Raw genomic sequence first — 16,884 nt, 5'->3', positions numbered from 1 at the left:
GAGAAATGTTCCATTGCCATGATTAAGAGGAGACATTGGAATAGCTTGTGTTTTTCACCCACGTACAGCCAGAGAGAAGTAAGAAGAAAACTTAGGATAATATTTGGAAAATTGAAGAAACCTTTTGTTTGCAGTCATATATACAGAGTATCGAAGAGGAAGGTTTTGGTCCTGAATCAATTATTGTTTCAGGGACAAGACTCAGCCGGACTGGTGGATCCCGCAGGAAACAGTATATCATGTGTGAAGGAAGATTCCCTTTTTGGTTTACATGATTATCTAATTCATAATGAAGAAATATGTATCAAATCTCGGTTTAGGTTGTGTAGGCTTTGCTTTGGGGAGAGAAAACAGATCTGCATTTCAAAAAACTCTAACACTACAAATAGTTAAATTTTTACTTAAAGTAGCAACTGGATAACATACAAGGAAAAACGGTGACTTCACTCTCAGTAGCATTCACTTATATTTCTTTTTAGAGTAATTCCTAGCCAAAAAGGACATTTTCCAAATAATTTCCTTGAAAATTTTCCCAATATGAAAGTAACATAAAATACAGACAAGTAGGCAAAAATTATAATCTAATAACGTCTTTAAAATTAAATTAAAAAATTTTTAAGAGAGTGTGAATGTAAGTGGGGGGAGGGACAGAGAGAGGGAGAGAGAATCTTAATCAGGCTCCATGCTCAGCATGGAGTCCAACACAGGGCTTGATCTAAGAATCCTGAGATCATGACAGCCAAAATCCCGACTCAGACTGAGCCAACCAGTATCCCCTAAAAATGTTTTGTTAATATATTAGATATCAGTGTATGAGGATGTTTTCATCAATACCTGAACTGAAGGCAGACACTTAACTGAATGAGCCACTCAGATGTCCCTGTGTACACAGATTTTTTTTTTTTCCATGTTAGGTTAACAAATGATCCTGGCTATGTTGAGCACCTTCACATCACTGGACTCCTAGTACTGATGCAATACCCCATTGGAAATGCATCCTGTAGTGCAGTTAGCAGGTCACCTGTTGTTGAGTATTCTAGTTTTCAGTGTCTCACCAGTATAAATAATGCTTACATAAACATTCTTTTTTTTTTTAAAGATTTTATTTATTTGACAGAAAGAGATCACAAGTAGACAGAGAGGCAGGCAGAGAGAGAGAGAGAGAGAGAGGGAAGCAGGCTCCCTGCTGAGCAGAGAGCCCGACGAGGGACTCGATCCCAGGACCCTGAGATCATGACCTGAGCTGAAGGCAGCGGCTTAACCCACTGAGCCACCCAGGCGTCCCTCATAAACATTCTTGAACTGAAAAATTTGAGTGTGCATTTGGTTATTCCCTAAATTAAAATCCTACAATGGGAATTATTTTCTCAAAGAGTAGACACATTTTTTTTTTTCATTCAGATGTCTTTTGTTATTTGCATTCTAGAAACAGTATATGGCATTGTTTTTAAAGTGCCCTTCTAATCCTGAATAGTATCATTAAAATAAAAATAATTAAGTATAAAGGGCAGCTCATTGTTTTAATTTATATTTATTTTACTCCAATAAAGCCTGGTATATTATTGTGCTTGTTGATCGGTTTTATTTCTTATTTTATTATTCATTCCTTTTATTTTTAAAAAAGATTTTACAGGGGTTGGGAGTGCGGGTAGGAAGTAGGGTCAGAGGGAAAGGGAGAAGGAGGCTCCCCGCTGAGCAGGGAGCCCAATATAGGACTCGATCCCAGGATCCCCAGAATCATGATCTGAGCTGAAAGTAGATGCTTAACCAAATGAGCCACCCACACAATCCATTTATTATTCATTCATGTAAGAATAGTTATCCTTTTCTCTTGTATGTTGCAGGCAGTGTTTGTCTAACTTTCGTTATTTTTATACAGATTTTTAAAAATCAAATCTCAATCTTTTTTTTTTTAATTAGGGACTTTTTCTTGTTAATGGGTAGAAAGCCCTTTCCCATCCAATATCAGAGTAACTTGTTTCTTCAAGTTCTTTTTTGGTTTCATTTAAAAAAATTGTGTAAAATTTCAAGCATACTTAAGAGTACAGAGAGAAGGATAATGAACGTGTGACACCCATCCCTCAGTTCATAGATATATCTATGATATATCACATATTGATATATCAATATGTAGCCAAATTTATTCCATCTGTGTCTGCCTCCACACCATCTTGACACATGTTGAAACAGATTTCAGACATCTGAAAATCATTTAATATTAATGCAACACTATTATCTAATTATGTTCTATTTCCCCTAGTTGTCCTAATGAGCTTTATAGTTGTTTTTTTAAATTAACATACAATGTATTATTTGCCCCAGGGGTACAGGTCTGTGAATCATCCGGCTTACACACTTCACAGCTCTAACCATAGCACATACCCTCCTCCAATGTCCATAACCCCACCACTCTCTCCATACCCCACTCCCCCTGGCAACCCTCAGTTTGTTTTGTGAGATGAGTCTCTTATGGTTTGTCTCCCTCCTGATCCCATCTTGTTTCATTTTTTCCTTCCCTACATCCAACCCCCCCACTTTGCCTCTCAAATTTCTCGTATCAGGGAGATCATATGATAATTGTGTTTCTCTGGTTGACTTATTTCACTTAGCGTGATACCCTCTAGTTCCATCCATATTGTTACAAATGGCAAGATTTCATTTCTTTTGATGGCTACAAATATATTCCATTGTATACATATACCACATCTTCTTTATCCATTCATCTGTTGATGGACATCTAGGTTCTTTCCATAGTTTGACTATTGTGGACATTGCTGCTATAACCATTGTGGTACTTGTGCCCCTTTGGATCACTACGTTTGTATCTTTAGGGTAAATACCCAGTAGTGCAATTGCTCGCTTGTAGGGGAGCTCTATTTTCAACTTTCTGAGGAACCTCCATGCTGTTTTCCAGAGTGGCTGCACCAGCTTGCATTCCCACCAACAGTGTGAAAGTGTTCCCCTTTCTCTGCATCCTCCTCAACACATGTCATTTCCTGACTTGTTAATTTTAGTCATTCTGACTGGTGTGAGGTGGTATCTCACTGTGGTTTTGATTTGTATTTCCCTGATGCTGAATGATGTGGAGCCCTTTTAATGTGTCTGTTGCTATTTGGATGTCTTTCTTGCAGAAATATCTGTTCATGTCTTCTGCCCATTTCTTTTTTTTTTTTTTTTAAAGATTTTATTTATTTATTTGACAGAGAGAGATCACAAGTAGACGGAGAGGCAGGCAGAGAGAGAGAGAGGGAAGCAGGCTTCTTGCTGAGCAGAGAGCCCGATGTGGGACTCGATCCCAGGACCCTGAGATCATGACCTGAGCTGAAGGCAGTGGCTTAACCCACTGAGCCACCCAGGCGTCCCTTCTGCCCATTTCTTGATTGGATTCCTTGTGTGTTGAGTTTAATAAGTTCTTTATAGATTTGGGATACTAGCCCTTTATCTGATATGTCATTTGCAAATACCTTCTCCCATTCTGTCAGTTGTCTTTTGGTTTTGTTGACTATTTCCTTTGCTGTGCAAAAGCTTTTGATCTTGATGAAGTCCCGATAGTTCATTTTTGCCCTTGCTTCCCTTGCTTTGGCAATGTGTCTAGGAAGAAGTTGCTGCGATTGAGGTCGAAGAGGTCGCTGCCTGTGTTCTCCTCAATGATTTTGATGGATTCATGCCTCACATCTAGGTCTTTCATTCATTTTGAGTCTATTTTTGTGTGTGGTGTGTGGAAATGGTCCAGTTTCCTTCTTCTGCATGTGTCTGTCCAATTGTCCCAACACCATTTGTTGAAGAGACTGTCTTTTTTCCATTGGGCATTCTTTCCTGCTTTGTCGAAGATTAGTTGACCATAGAGTTGAGGGTCTATTTCTGGGTTCTCTATTCTGTACCATTGACCTATGTGTCTGTTTTTTTGCCAGTACCATACTGTCTTGATGATGACAGCTTTGTAATAGAGCTTGAAGTCTGGAATTGTTATGCCACCAGCTTTGGTTTTCCTTTTCAACATTCCTCTGGCTATTTGAGGTCTTTTCTGGTTCCATATAAATTTTAGGATTGTTTTTTCCATTTCTTTGAAAAAAAAAATGGATGGGATTTTGACAGGGATTGCATTAAGTGTGTAGATTGCTTTAGGTAGCATAGACATTTTTACAATATTTGTTTGCCAATCCAAGAGCATGGAACATTTTTCCATTTCTTTGTGTCTTCCTCAATTTCTTTCATGAGTACTTCATAGTTTTCTGAGTACAGATTCTTTGCCTCTTTGGTTAGGTTTATTCCTAGGTATCTTATGGTTTTGGGTGCAATTGTAAATGGGATCAACTCCTTAATTTCTCTTTCTTCTGTCTTGTTGTTGGTATATAGAAATGCAACTGATTTCTGTGCATTGATTTTATGTCCTGACACTTTACTGAATTCCTTTACAAGTTCTAGCAAATTTGGAGTGGAGTCTTTTAGGTTTTCCACATAAAGTATCATATCTGCAAAGAGTGATAGTTTGACTTCTTTTTTGCCGATTTGGATGCCTTTAATTTCTTTTTGTTGTCAGATTGTTGAGGCTAGGACTTCTACTACTATGTTGAATAGCAGTGGTGATAGTAGACAGCCCTGCCATGTTCCTGACCTTCGCAGAAAAGCTCTCAATTTTTCTCCATTGAGAATTATATTCGCTGTGGTTTTTCATAGATGACTTTGATGATATTGTGGTATATTCTCTCTATCCCTACACTTTGAAGAGTTTTGATCAAGAAAGAATGCTGTACTTTGTCAAATGCTTTTTCAGCATCTATTGAGAGTATCATATGGTTCTTGTTCTTTCTTTTATTAATGTATTGTATCACATTGATTGATTTGTGGATGTTGAACCAATCTTGCAGCCCTCGAATAAGTTCCACTTTGTCGTGGTGAATAATCCTTTTAATGTACTGTTGGATCCTACTGGCTAGTATTTTGGTGAGAATTTTCGCATCTGTGTCCATCAAAGATATTGGTCTGTAATTCTTTTTTTTTTGATGGGGTCTTTGACTGGTTTTTGGATCAAGTTAATGCTGGCCTCATAAAATGAGTTTGGAAGTTTTGCTTCCATTTCTCTTTTTTGGAACAGTTTCAGGAGAATAGGAATTCCTCTTTAAATGTTTGATAGAATTCCCCTGGGAAGCCATCTGGCCCTGGGCTCTTGTTTGTTGGGAGATTTTTGATGACCGCTTCAATCTCCTTACTGGTTATGGGTCTGTCCAGGTTTTCTATTTCTTCCTGTTTCAGTTATGGTAGTTTATATGTCTCTAGGAATATATCCATTTCTTCCAGATTGTCAAACTTGCTGGCGTATAGTTGCTCATAATATGTTCTTATAATTGTTTGTATTTCTTTGGTGTTGGTTGTGATTGCTCCTCTTTCATTTATGATTTTATTTCTTTGGGTCCTTTCTCTTTCCTTTTTGATAAGTCTGACCAGGGGTTTATCAATCTTATTAATTCTTTCAAAGCTTCTAGTTTCATTGATTTGTTCTATTGTTTTTTTGGTTTCTATTTCATTGATTTCTGCTCTGATCTTTATTATTTCTCTTCTCCCGCTGGGTTTAGGCTTTCTTTGCTGTTCTTTCTCCAGCTCCTTTAGGTGTTAGGTTAGGTTGTGAGCTTGAGACCTTTCTTGTTTCTTGAGAAAGTCTTGGATCACTATATATTTTCCTCTCAGGACTGTCTTTGCTGTGTTCCACAGATTTTGAACCATTGTGTTTTCATTATCATTTGTTTCCATGAATTTTTTCAGTTCTTCTTCAATTTTCTGGTTGACCCATTCATTCTTTAGAAGGATGCTCTTTGATCTCCATGTATTTGGGTTCATTCCAAATTTCCTCTTGTGTTGAGTTCTATCTTCAGAGCATTGTGGTCTGAGAATATGCAGGGAATGATCCCAATCTTTTGATACTGGTTGAGACCTGATTTATGACCCAGGATGTGATCTATTCTGGAGAATGTTCCATGTGCACTAGAGAAGAATGTGTATTCTGTTGCTTTGGGATGGAATGTTCTGAATATATCTGTGATGTCCTTCTGGTCCAGTGTGTCATTTAAGGCCTTTATTTCCTTGTTGATCTTTTGCTTGGATGATCAGTCCATTTCAGTGAGGGGGGGTGTTAAAGTCCCCTACTATTATTGTATTATTGTCGATGTGTTTCTTTGATTTTGTTATTAATTGGTTTTATATAGTTGGCTGCTCCCATGTTAGGGTCATAGATATTTAAAATTGTTAGGTCTTCTTGTTGGACAGACCCTTTGAGTATGATATAGCGTCCTTCCTCATCTCTTATTACAGTCTTTGGTTTAAAATCTAATTGATCTGATAGAAGGATTGCCATCCCAGCTTTCTTTTGATGTCCATTAGCAAGGTAAATTGTTTACTACCCCCTCACTTTTTTTTAAAAGAGTTTATTTATTTATTTGACAGACAGAGATCACAAGTAGGCAGAGAGGCAGACAAAGAGAGAGGAAAGGAAGCACGTTCCCTGCTGAGCAGAGAGCCCGATATAGGGCTCAGTCCCAGGACCCTGACATCATGACCTGAGCCAGAGGCAGAGGCCTTAACCCACTGAGCCACCCAGGCACCCCCACCCCTTCACTTTAAGTCTGAAGGTGTCTTTGGGTCTAAAATGAGTTTCTTGTAGACAGCATATTGATGGGTTTTGTTTTTTTATCCATTCTGATATCTTGTATCTTTTGATTGGGGCATTTAGCCCATTTACATTCGGGGTAACTATTGAATGATATGAATTTGGGGCCATTGTTATGCCTATATGGTGACTATTACTGTACAGTGTCTCTGTTCCTTTCTGGTCTACTACTTTTAGGCTCTCTCTTTGCTTAAAGGACCCCTTTCAATATTTCCTGTAGGGCTGGTTTGGTGTTTGCAAATTTTTTTAGTTTTTGTTTGTCCCAGAAGCTTTTTATCTCTTCTTCTATTTTCAATGATAGCCTAGTTGGATATAGTATTCTTGGCTGCATGTTTTTCTTGTTTAGTGCCCTGAATATATCATGCCAGCTCTTTCTGGCCTGCCAGGTCTCTGTGGATAAGTCTGCCAATCCAATATTTTTACCATTTTGTGTTACTTCTTGTCCTGAGCTGCTTTCAGATTTTCTCTTTGTCACTAAGACTTGTAAGTTTTACTATTAGCTGATGGAGTGTGGACCTATTTTTATTGATTTTGAAGGGGATTCTCTGTGCCTCCTGGATTTTGATGCTTGTTCCCTTGGCTATATTAGGAAAATTCTCTACTATAATTCACTCCAATATACCTTCTGCCCCCCTCTCTCTTTCTTCTTCTGCTGGAATCCCAATTATTCTAATATTGTTTCATCTTATGGTATCACTTATGTCTCGAATTCTCCCCTTATGCTCCAGTAGTTGTTTGTCTCTCTTTTGCTCACCTTCTTTATTCTCTGTCATTTGGTCTTCTATATCACTAATTCTCTCTTCTGCCTCATTTATCCTAGCAGTAAGAGCCTTCATTTTTTATTGTACCTCATTAAAAGATTTTTTGATTTCAGCTTGGTTAGATTTTAGTTCTTTTATTTCTCCAGAAAGGGCTTTTATATCTCCTGAAAGGGCTTTTATTTCTCAGACAGAATTTCTCTAATATCTTCCATGTCTTTTTCAAGCCCAGCTAGCACCTTGAGAATTGTCATTCTGAACTCTAGATCTGACATATTACCAATGTCTGTGTTGATTAGGTCCCTAGCCCTCGGTATTGCCTCTTGTTCTTTTTTTTTGTGGTGGGTTTTTCCACCTTGTCATTTTATCCAGATAAGAATATGGAACAAGAGAATAAAATACTAAAAGGGTGGCAAAGACTCCACAGAAATGTAAGCTAACCAAATCAGAAGAGACCCCAAATCAGGGGGAGAAGAAAAGAGGTAAAAGAAACTTAAAAAACAAAAACAAATACAAAACCAAAACAAAACAATAACAAATATATATATATATATATAATCTAATATATAATATAATATCTAATATATATATATTAGACTGGTGAATAGAACAGAGTCATCCACTTGATTTAGGGTGTATTTTCTTCTCTTAGAGAAACTATCTCCCAAAATTTTAAAGAAAGAAAAACTTATATATATATATATATATACACACAAAAATAAGGGTAAATACGATGAAGCGATGGAATATGACTGTAAAGATGAAAATTAAAAAAAATTCCAAAATGGAATTGGTAAGATAAGTTGGTTGGAAAATGAAAGAAAAAAAGGTGGAGAGAATTTGCTCAGGCTGGAGGCTAAAACAAAGCCTTGTGCTAAATATAGGGTATATTTTGATCTTTAAGAAGAAATTGTACCCCCAAATTTTTTAGAAGTAAAAAACCTATATATATATACAAAAAATAAAGTTAGATACAATGAAGGATAAAATATGACTATAATAATGAAGGTTTAAAAAGATTTTTTTAAAGAATGGTATTATTAAAATAAACTAGTTTACAAACGTTAAAAGAGGAAAGAGGAAAATTAGAAAAAAATCAGAATAAGAAAAAAAAATAAAGTTAAAAAAATTTAACTAACTTTGCAAGACTAAAGAATCATGGAGAGGAAGCCATGAAATCCATGGTTGCCTTGCTTTCCCCTCCTCTGGAATTCCTCTGCTCTCCTTGATCAGTGACCTTGGTCTTGGCTGGATGTTCTTGCTGATTTTCTAGGGGGAGGGCCTGTTGCAGTGATTCTCAATTGTCTTTGCCTAAGGTGGAATTGGACCACCCTTGCCAGGGGCCAGGATAAGTAATCTGCTCGAGTTCGCTCTAGGGAGCTTTTGTTCCCTGAATGCTTTCTGGAGAGCTCTGGAGGACAGAAATGAAAATGGCGGCCTCCCAATCACCAGCCTGGAGGAGCTGAGAGCTCGGGGTCCCACTCCTCAGTGCGCTCTCGGAGAAAAGCAGTTAATCCCTCCTGTCTCCCTGGTCTCTGGCCATGCTCTGAGCTTACCTGGCCTGTGACTGAGCATTTCTGTCTCTGGAGCACAGCCCTGTTTGGAGTCTCCAAACCCAGCAGATTCCTGCTGCATTGCTCTTCTGGCAGAGGAAGGTGAGTCTCCCCAGATCTGCCACTTGCAGGGTCCCTGCTCAAAGAGGCGTGGTCTGGCTGTGCCGCAGATACAGTTTAAGGTAAAGGAGTGAGGCTCCGTCTCCTTGGGTCTGTCTCTGTCGTCAGCTTCCCTGCTTCGATACATGAGAGCTCTGCCACACTCAGACACCTCTGATCTTTCAGTGACCCCACGGGACCTGAGACCACACTGTCCCCATGAGGGCTCCACCCTTCCTTAGCCTCTGGAGTGATGTCCCTCAGTGGAGCAGACTTATAAAAGTTCAGAGTTTGTGCTCTGTTGCTCCACCACTTGCTAGGAGCCTGCCCCTCCCCACATGGTCTATCTTCCCGTTGCTTCAGATTCACTTCTCTGCCTGTCCTACCTTTCAGAAAGTCATCAATTTTCTGTTTCTAGAATTGCTGCTCTTCTTCTGTTCGATCTCCTGCTGGGTTTGTAGGTGTTTGGAATGGTTTGATAACTATATAGCTGAAGTCCTGCGACCTGATGTTCTCTCAGTCTGCTACTCCTCCACCATCTTGACTCTTCTCCCTTTATAGCTGTTTTTAAAACAAGGACCCAACCGAGGAGCAAGCAGTGCATTTACTGGTTATGTCTCTTTGTTTTTATTTATATTTATTTATTTTAAAAAGATTTTATTTTTATTTATTTGACAGAGAAAATCACAAGTAGGCAGAGAGGCAGGCAGAGAGAGGGGGAAGCAGGCTCCCTGCTGAGCAGAGAGCCGGGTGTGGGGCTCAATTCCAGGACCCTGAGATCATGACCTGATATGAAGACAGAGGCTTAACCCACTGAGCCACCCAGGTGCCCTATTTATTTATTTTTGAAGATTTATTTATTTGAGAGAGTGAGAGAGAGTGAGTGCACACAAACAGGGGGAGTAGCAAAGGGAGAGGGAGCAAAAATCCCAAATAGACTCTGCCCCAGCACAGAACCTGACTCGGGGCTTGATTCTGTGACACCTAAATTATGACCTAAGCTGAAACGAAGAGTTAGGTGCATATCTGACTGAGCCACCCAGGTGCCCTTTGTTATATCTCTTTAAATCTCCTTTAGGCTAGCCAGTATAGTTTAGCTTAATTATTATTGTTTTGTCCTTCACAACACTGATAATTTTTGAAGTGTCCAGGTCACTTATTTTACAGAATGTCCCTCAATTTAGATTTGTTCAACAGCTTTCTTGAGATTCAGCTGGAACGTTTGCCTACAGCAATATATGCAGTAATACTTTCATGATGTTTTGGCCATTCAGTGTGATACACAAAAGGGCACATGATAGTGGTTTGTCCAGTTATTACTGAAGTTTAATCATCTGGCAATCTGTTGTCTGCTGTGTCTCAGTAAATTCTGTTTTCCATCAGTCTTTCATCCGGTGGTTATAATATCCATTCATAATTATGGCCCGAGTCAGTTCTGACTGTGGTAGTTATAAAATGATAGTACTCAATATCCATCATCTTTATAGATTTATTTGTTGACACTCTTCTGTCTTCTCTCTTCCCTTTCTTTTTTTTTTTTTTTTTTCTCTCTTCCCTTTCTTGTTTGACATGTCCCCATTTAGTGAGCACTTCCTTTTTGGCACAAGGAGTTGTTCAAAACTCAGCTTACACTTTCTTCGTTCGCTTCATACTTTCCCTGAACATTTTCCCAGGGAGTCCTAGTTCCTTTTAAGGGACAGAGTATTTAGAAACCAAGATCTAGGCCTGGGTGTAGAATATTTCCATCATCCCGAGAAGTTTTCTTGTGTCTCATTCAAGTCTAGTCCCTTACCCTCAGCTCAGTCCCAAGCAAATACTTCTTACCTTTCTGTCACCATAGATTAGGTCGAATTCTTCCCCAAGGTTTCATATAATTGGAATCATGTTGTAAGTTCTCTTTTGTGTCCACCTTCTTTTGCTCAGTCTGTTACTATTTTGCCCCTGTGTATTGTTGTGTAGTGTTCCATTGCATGGATATACCAGTGGTATAACCCTTGGATTGCTTCCATTTTTTGGCTACTATGAATAAAACTGCCATGAACATTAGTGTCAAAGTCCTGTGAGGACATAGCTTTTCATTTCTCTAGGGTAAATACAACATGTGGAATTGCTGGGCCATATGGTAAGTGTAAGTATGTTTAATTTTATAAGAAGAAGAAATAGCCAAACTGTTCTCCAAATGGTTGCACCATGTCTACCATCAGTGAATGAAATTTTGGATGTTCCATATCTTCATCAACACTTGGTATTGTTGGCATTTTTAAATTTAACTATTCTAACTGGTGTCTGGTGTGTAATGTTGTGTGAAATATGCTTTTATTTTGTATTTCTCTGATGACTAATGATGTGGAGCATCTTTTCATATATGTATTGGCATTTGTATATTTCTTTGAAGTTTGTGTACATATCTTTTGCTTATTTTTAAATTAACTTTTTTGGCTCTTTCTTAATTATTGTATTATAAGAGTTTACTATATAACCTGGATATACTTTCTTTTTGTTCACATAGATGTATATATATATATGTAATACAGTTTGCTGTTTAACTTTAAATATCTTTTGAAAAATAGAAGTTTTTCATTTTTTGAAGTCCAAAGTATTCGGTTTTGTTTTTGTTTTTGTTTTTGTTTTGTTTTGATGGTTTGTGTTTTGTGTCCTAGCCAAAACTATTTTTGCCTACCTTAGGTTAATAAAGATTTTCTCCTATATTTTCTTATACAGTTTTATAGTTTTAGCTTTTACATTTCTATGTGCCACTTCAAGTTAAGTTTTGTGTATGGCATGAAGTCAGTACATTTATTCTATTTAATACCCACTTGGTCCAGCACCATTTGTTGCAAACACTATTTTCCCCCATTGGATTGCCTACCCTTTGTCAAATATCAGTTGATCATGTATGAGTGAATCTATTACTGTATTCTTTATTCTATTTCATTGATCCCCATGTTTATCCCTATCCCAATACCTCATATTCTTGATCACAGTAATCTTATTTTTTTAAGGATTTCACTTATTTATTTTTGTGAGAAAAAGAGAGTGAGAGAGAGTATGGGTGGAGGGGCAGAGGGAGAAGCAGGCTCCCGCTGATCAGGGAGACCAAGGCAGGACTTAATCCCAGGACCTTATGATCATGACCTAAGCTGAAGGCAGACACTTAACTGACTGAGCCATCTAGGTGCCCTGATCATTGTAACTTTAAATTAAGTTCTGAAATCAGAAGGTGGAAGTCTTCCAACTTTGTTCCTCTTTTTCAAGATTGTTTTTGGCTGGTTTTCTTTTTTTTCTTTTTTTTTTTTTTTGGTGGAGTCTTTTTGTTTTTTGTTTTTTGATTTTTTTTGCTTTTCCATCTACATTTTAGAATCAGCTTGTTAGTTTCTACAAATAGACTTGCTAAGATTTTGATTGGTTTGATTGGGATTGTCTTGAAAGTAAAGATCAGTTTGGGGAAAATGACAGTTAACAATATTGGCTTCCAACTGGTGCATATAACATAACTCTCCTTGTTTTTTAGGTGTTTTTAAAATTTTTTTTGGTTATATTTTATGGTTTTCTTTGGCTAAGTTATGTAAATCTTTAAATTTATCACTAAGTATTTCATGTTTCTGGTGCTAATGTAAATGATGTTTTTAAAAGATTACTATTTCCAGTTGTTTGGTTTTTTTTTTAACCTTCTCATTTGTTTTTTATTATTTTTGAATTTATTTTTTGAATTTATTATTTCCAATATATAAATATATATTTATATTATTTTAAAAATATATATTATATATATTACATATAATATATAGATATAAATAAGTATATATTATTTTGAATATATTGAGAAATATATTCAACACCATTCAACACCATTCAAAGGTAAAAACTAGGTATTAAAAAGGTGTGCTTAGCAGTCCTGTTCTATCTCCTGCCCTTCCTGCTCTTTCTCATCCACTGCCTATATGCAAAAATTTTATTAGTTTCTGTTTCAATCTTTGAAGGTAGAATTGCTCTAAAAGTCCAAACACTCTAGAAACTATGATCTGGCATAACTCATTTGGTTTTGGCGGGGGCCACATTTTAGACTCAACATAGAGCTTTTTAGAAAATGGGGAGGGGTTCTGACACTTTTCATTTTTCCTTGGAGGTAGAGGTGATGACCCACGGTGGCTGGTTAAAAGAACAGACTTTTCCAGAAACATATATTACATAATTGGTGAACTTAATTTCTGGCGAGAGGGTTGTCCTATAGGACTTTTGGAAGTATTTTATATTTTCATGCTTGTTGCAAAATGTAAATACGGTAGTCCCCTCTTATCCATGGTTTCATTTTCCAAGGGTTCAGTTAGCAATGGTCAACCGGTATCTGGAAGCAGATGATCCTGTTTCTGATGTAAGGTCGGAAGGTCAGTGGGAGTTTAATGCTACGTCACAGGGCCTATGTCATTTACCTCATTTCCTCTCATCATGTAGGCATTTTATCATCTAACATCATCACAAGAAAGTTAAGTACAGTTCAGTAATAAATTTGGAAGGAGACCACATTCACAGAACTTTTATTATTGATTATTATAATTGTTCTACTTTATAATTACTGTTGTTAATCTCTTACTGTGACTAACTTGTAATTAAACTAGATCATAGGTACATATGTATAGGACAAAACATAGTTATGTATAATGTTTGCTACTATCTATGATTTCAGCCATTCACTGGAGGTCTGGAAGGTATTCCCTGTGAGTATAATGTATATATAATCTGTCTTTTAGGAAAATAATAAAAATTAATAAGGTCAAAAGACAAGAGCAATAGTTTATTCGTCCTGTTTGTTAGCCACAAGGAGATGTAGTAGACATGAGAGGGACTCATCATTTCTGATTTTGTAGACATATGGGCTACTTGGCACTGTTTCTCCTGTCCTCCTGAGTGCATAGTGGATTACATCTCATCTCCTTGAATTGCAGCTGTGTGAAATATGAGTGGAAATAACATATACTTTCAAGTAAACATTTAAGGAGACGTTTCAAGGAAACATTTAAGGGCTGGAGCAAATTGTCCCTTTTTTTCTCCTTCCCCCTGCTGCTCTGAATAATGTGTTTCAGATGGTGGAGCCTCTGTGTCAGCCTGGGTCCCTGATCAAGGGAGCCTGGAGCAGACACCCCTCTGACATGCAACAGGTGTATAATTTGAGTAAGAAATAAACCTCAGTCATTTTAAGCTACTGACAGGAGGGGTTATTTTGTGCTGCAGTGTAACCTACTTTTCCCTGACTAATAGAGGAGAAATTTATTAATTTTATGGTGGATATTGGAGGTTGGGGGCTTTAGAGAAACTGAACCAAGGGTCTCCAAGAACAGATAGATGTGGAGATCATGAGTTCAGTTTGGATCCAGAACTAGTAATTAGCAACAATCCGTCTAAAAAGTGAAAAAGGCATTATAATATGGATTTACTGCTGTGGAAATGTAAATGAATTAAAAGTTTAGTTTCTTGTGATGGGAAGGAACCTATGGAGAGGACATAGTTGAAGATATAGAAATGAGGGAAAATAATTGTTAATATGTCCTGTAGAGGGCTGGAAAGATGGGATCTCCAGAGCATAAGGGGCTTAGATAGGAGGAGGAACGTTACCTTTCTTGGAGCAGGAGGAGGAAAGGTAGGTGCAGACATAGGTGGGTTTATAGGTCTGCTGCGGGGAGCTTGAGGGATAATAACAACTGCTTAAGTGGGAACACTTAATGCTTCCCACCACGGCTGCTGATCCAAGTGCTTCGCAAATTATAACTCGTTCAGTCCTCCTCAAAACACTGCTGTGATAATCTTTTATTTTTATTTATTTATTTTTTAAAGATTTTATTTATTTATTTGAGAGAGAGAGGGTAAGAGAGAGATCACAAGCAGTGGGGAGGGTTAGAAGGAGAAGCAGACTCCCCCCTGAGCAAGGAGCCTGATACAGGAGTTGATTCCAGGATCCTGGGATCATGACCTGAGCTGAAGACAGATGCTTGATGACTGAGCCATCCAGGTGCCCTATGAGAGATATTTTTATCCCTATTTTACAGTTGAAGAAACTAAAGAAGTTCTTGATAGGTGAATTCACTTTGTCTTAAAAGCTCAAGGTCATCTGCTGAGGTTGAAGGTAGAGGTACAACAGGAAGAGCTTTTTCAAAAATCCATCCACCCTCACCCCTAACACTATTTCACATTTTAAAAAAATACATATTTGACTAGGATGATGGGTATTTTTTGAAACTTATGAATATTATAAATGGAAATACCTTTAAATAGCTTTGTCACTTTAGTCGACACGTAACCTACAACCCAAGTATGAATTGTGAGATTCTGTGCAAACTCAAGCTCCAGATCATTCTTTTAAACTCTTTACCCATCACATTGCTGCTCCTAAATCTCTCGTACAACAACTCCTGAGCTGCTACTGATGGCGGAAGTGTGGAACATTGAAGAGATTGAGCATGAGAGCGAGCCAGGAAAAACCAGTGTTCTCTCACACTGGCCAGGACCACCCAGTCCCTGTCTTTAAAGCCGTCTGCCCCATCTGAAGCTTTTGTAAAACTGCCCATCTGTGTCAGAGAGGCCACTCTCTTCTCAGAAATCTTTTTATTCCTGTTTAGTCAAAGCTTCCCTCTCTTGACATCAAACTTTTTATGGTTTTTAAGTGCCTGTGCTTTCTTCTTTTATTTCTTCTCCTTTCACAATCATAAGGATTTCATCAGAATTTTGGGTTTTGATCTCCTGCCTGAGTGGTTATTTCTTAAGAAATATGGGCGGTCCCACTTTCCTCCCACTAAATGGGTCTCATGTATCCGTTAAGGGAGTAAACAGAGAAAGTGAATATTGGTTCCAGAATTATAACAATTTAGACTGATCTGAATATCCTTCTTAGCATAAGTTGATACTGCTCTGGAGGGAGATTGAAGTGGTGGTTTCTGTTTTATGTAGGCGTAGGGATGGGATGAAAATCGCTCTTGCTGATGTAGACAAGACACTTGAGTTCTTCCATCCACGGAGGGTTCGCGAGATGAAGACTAGCCTAGGTGAGTCAGGGAGTTAGAAATGAGATCCCTGCATAAAAACAGGACTCCTGGAGGCAACTGGAGGGAAGTCTCAAAGGATTAATGAAATCTGCCCAAATGAGACGTCAATGGGAAGAATTGAGTACAATAGCCATGGTAGCTGAGACAGAGAGGGAATGTAAATGAGTTAATGTTTCTGTTGAACTAACATGTGACTGTACACTTGTGGAAATAGATTTTGGTTTGTAGAGAAATTATTTGGTAGAATTTTGTAAATGCTTCTATCAGAGTTGTGAATTATTAAGGAAAAAGTAACTGATGCCCTGGGTTTTAATTTTGCTGCCAGAAGCATAAAGTATCTTTGATGACTGCTCCTACTCAGAAGATGAGCTTAGCATTGTTCCTTAAAGGTCTGAGTGGTTCTGCAATCTGCTTTTACCTTGCAACCCTATAGGGAAAGTTTTGGGTTTATATATATATATATATTTTTTTTTTTTTTTAAAGATTTTATTTATTTATTTATTTGACAGAGAGAGATCACAAGCAGGCAGAGAGGCAGTCAGAGAGAGAGGAGGAAGCAGGCTCCCTGCTGAGCAGAGAGCCCGATGCGGGGCTCGATCCCAGGACCCTGAGATCATGACCTGAGCCGAAGGCAGCGGCTTAACCCACTGAGCCACCCAGGCGCCCCTATAGATATATATTTTAAAGGTTATTTATTCGAGAGACACAGAGAGAGAGAGAGCATGAGCACGCAGGGGAGGGGAGAAGGAGGGGCAGGGGGAAAGGGATAGACAATCTCA

This window comes from Lutra lutra, chromosome 8, assembly GCF_902655055.1.
Source record: "Lutra lutra chromosome 8, mLutLut1.2, whole genome shotgun sequence".
Lineage (NCBI taxonomy): Eukaryota > Metazoa > Chordata > Mammalia > Carnivora > Mustelidae > Lutra > Lutra lutra.
This window is presented reverse-complemented; position numbering follows the sequence as displayed.